This window comes from Babylonia areolata, chromosome 18 (assembly GCF_041734735.1).
Source record: "Babylonia areolata isolate BAREFJ2019XMU chromosome 18, ASM4173473v1, whole genome shotgun sequence".
Taxonomy (NCBI): domain Eukaryota; kingdom Metazoa; phylum Mollusca; class Gastropoda; order Neogastropoda; family Buccinidae; genus Babylonia; species Babylonia areolata.
Genome location: NC_134893.1, coordinates 63445930 through 63448439, shown reverse-complemented (window position 1 = coordinate 63448439; position 2510 = coordinate 63445930). Strand labels below are relative to the sequence as shown.

Below are 2510 nucleotides of genomic sequence, written 5' to 3'. Positions count from 1 at the left end.
AACCAGGGAAGAGAAGTGACGAAGAGGTGCTGTGGAGTGCAGTGAGGGCCCGCCACGTGATGACAGCGAACAATCCTTGTCCCCACATCTCCACACACAGTTCTCCCCACCCCCTCTCCCCCCACCTGCATGCTGCCTTCACCTGCCTGACGACCACACAAGCCACTGGCCCGTGACTGACAACAGAAGGAAAAAAAAGTTTAAAGCTGAGGAAGAAGAGAGAGTGGGGTGGAGGTGTGAGTGCGGTGGTCTTTCTTCTCTGTACACCCCACTCCGCACTTCACCTTCCTCTCGCCACCCCACTCTCTTGCCCCCACCCCCAGTCCCCACACCCCCACCCCCTCCCCGACAGGTGACGAAGGCGTGAAGCTGGGCGACCCCCGACGCTACAAGTGGCTGCTCTCTGTCCCCCACCCCCCTCCCCCCTCCCTTCCTTTCCCGTCTCCTGCTCCCCAGCCTGCCAGCCTGTCCCACGATCGTTTCCCTTGTAGCGGTGACCGCCCCTTCCCCTACCACTCACTCACAGTCTCTCTATCGCTCGCAGCAGCAGTGTAGGCAGGTAGGACGAAGACGACCACAGGGGAACAAAGTCGGTGTGTGTGTGTGTCTGTGTGTGTGTGTGTGCTTCACGCACACTGTAGCGGCCTGATCGGATTTGTGGAAGCAGTGAACGATTCCAGCCCACCACCCCCTCTCACTTCTGTTCTTCTTCATCTTCAGCCAGCGCCACAACTGATCATCACTCGCTACCCAGCCAGCATCCGAAGCAAGCTGATCTTCACTTCGGACAGTCCACATCTTCCCAGCAGGGCAGTAGTTGTTATTTCCCTCGAGAATGGGATACGTTGGACTTGGATAAGCGGCCAGCATCTTGGCACGGAGATCAAACGTCGCTCTTACTCCACGGGAAAGTGGCCAAGTCCACGACTTACTGTCTGTGTGGGTTTCTCTTTTTTCACGCTCCCGCTACGAACTGACAGCAGTTCAAACTCGACATTACTCGGCTTTGATTCCTGCTGTGGAAGTCAAGCTGTGCCCGGACCATCGCTTTTCAGTTCAGCAGCTCGGAACATTGGTGTATCACATGTGGATATCAGTTTTATAAAAAGAAGGGATACTGGTTTAGCTCACAGTTCGGTGTGTTTGTGCTGGTGTGGGGAAGTGGGGTTTGGGGACATTTTGTTTTTTTTTCCGCACAGTATGTTGATCTCACTGACTGACATGTGGAGTGACATGGGCCTTCAAGTTGTGACAGGGGGGTAGCGGTGTGGGGCCTGCGGTGTGTGCTGAGATTTGGGTATCCCGCATTTGACAAACACAGTGACATTGTGTGTGTGTGTGTGTGTGGGTCCACGAGGTGTGTGTGCGTGTTGTCAGCGACAAGAGACGTTACAACAGTGTGTGTTGGTGGTGTGACGTTCAACGGGACAGTATGGACAGGACTTACGTGTGTCAGCTTGCCTCGGGCTGTTCAGGTAAGTGGCTTTCTGTTTTGGGACCTTACAAATCTGTCTTTACTTCTGTTCTGTAGTTTTGTTTTACAAAGATTGCATTTTGAATGAAAATTTGTTCATGTTTACTCGTCCAAATGAAAAATGAAAAAAAAAAGACTGTAACAGCTTCGTTTTTGTTTTTTAATCAAGTAATATCACAATATCACACTGAGTCACGCCCCGCACACACACACGCCCGCGCTCACGCACGCACACACACTATCACACACAGTACACACACACACACACACACACACACACACACACACACACACACACCATCCACCCACATCACACACACACACAGACACACAAACAGAGACACACAAACAAAGACACACAGCACACACACACACACACACACACACACACACACACACACACACACACACACACACAATGCAGACAAACATTCCTGAAATCGCGAAGTACTAAATATCAAAACAACGGCCAAGAAGATTCGAGAGTTGAAAGTGTGTGTGTGCCTGCATGTGTGTGTGTGTGTGTGTGTGTGTGGGTGGGTGGGTGGGTGGGTGGGTGCAGTGTGGGTGGGTGGATTGGATGGACTGTGTGTGTTGGGGAAGACGTGCGTGTGTGAGGGGGGAGGAGTGTGTCTGCATGTGTGTATTTGTGTATTGGTGTGTGTGTTTATCTATCTATCTGTCTATCTATCTATCTATCTATATATATATATATATATATATATATTAGTAAGTGTGTGTGTTGCCTTGTGTATGTGTGTAAGTGAATGAGCGATAAAGAAAGATATATATATATATATATATATATAGAGAGAGAGAGAGAGAGAGAGAACAAAATCGTTCATGTTGTTGAACTCTGAAATAAAGGCACTGAGGAATATCGTTCATCATGCGTCAGGGAAATGCCCTTCAAACACCAGTGTGAAGTGAATTTCGAAAACAATACATCCACACATAGCTGTCCGTCCTTGAAGCGAACGAAAGGAAAGGTGGGAAACGACATAATATAGTTATGTGGGGTTTAGCTGGGATTATA

At 49.6% G+C, this 2510-nt stretch overlaps 1 protein-coding gene across 1 annotated transcript in view; it reads left to right on the top strand.

Moving 5' to 3' along the window:
• The first annotated feature begins 549 nt into the window (after positions 1–549).
• Positions 550–2510, top strand: part of LOC143292110 (uncharacterized) — a 31587-nt gene continuing 29626 nt past the window's right edge. Inside the window, exon 1 of the mRNA XM_076602298.1 lies at positions 550–1475. The gene's annotated coding sequence lies outside the window, so the exon portion shown is untranslated. The remainder of the gene's footprint in view (positions 1476–2510) is intronic.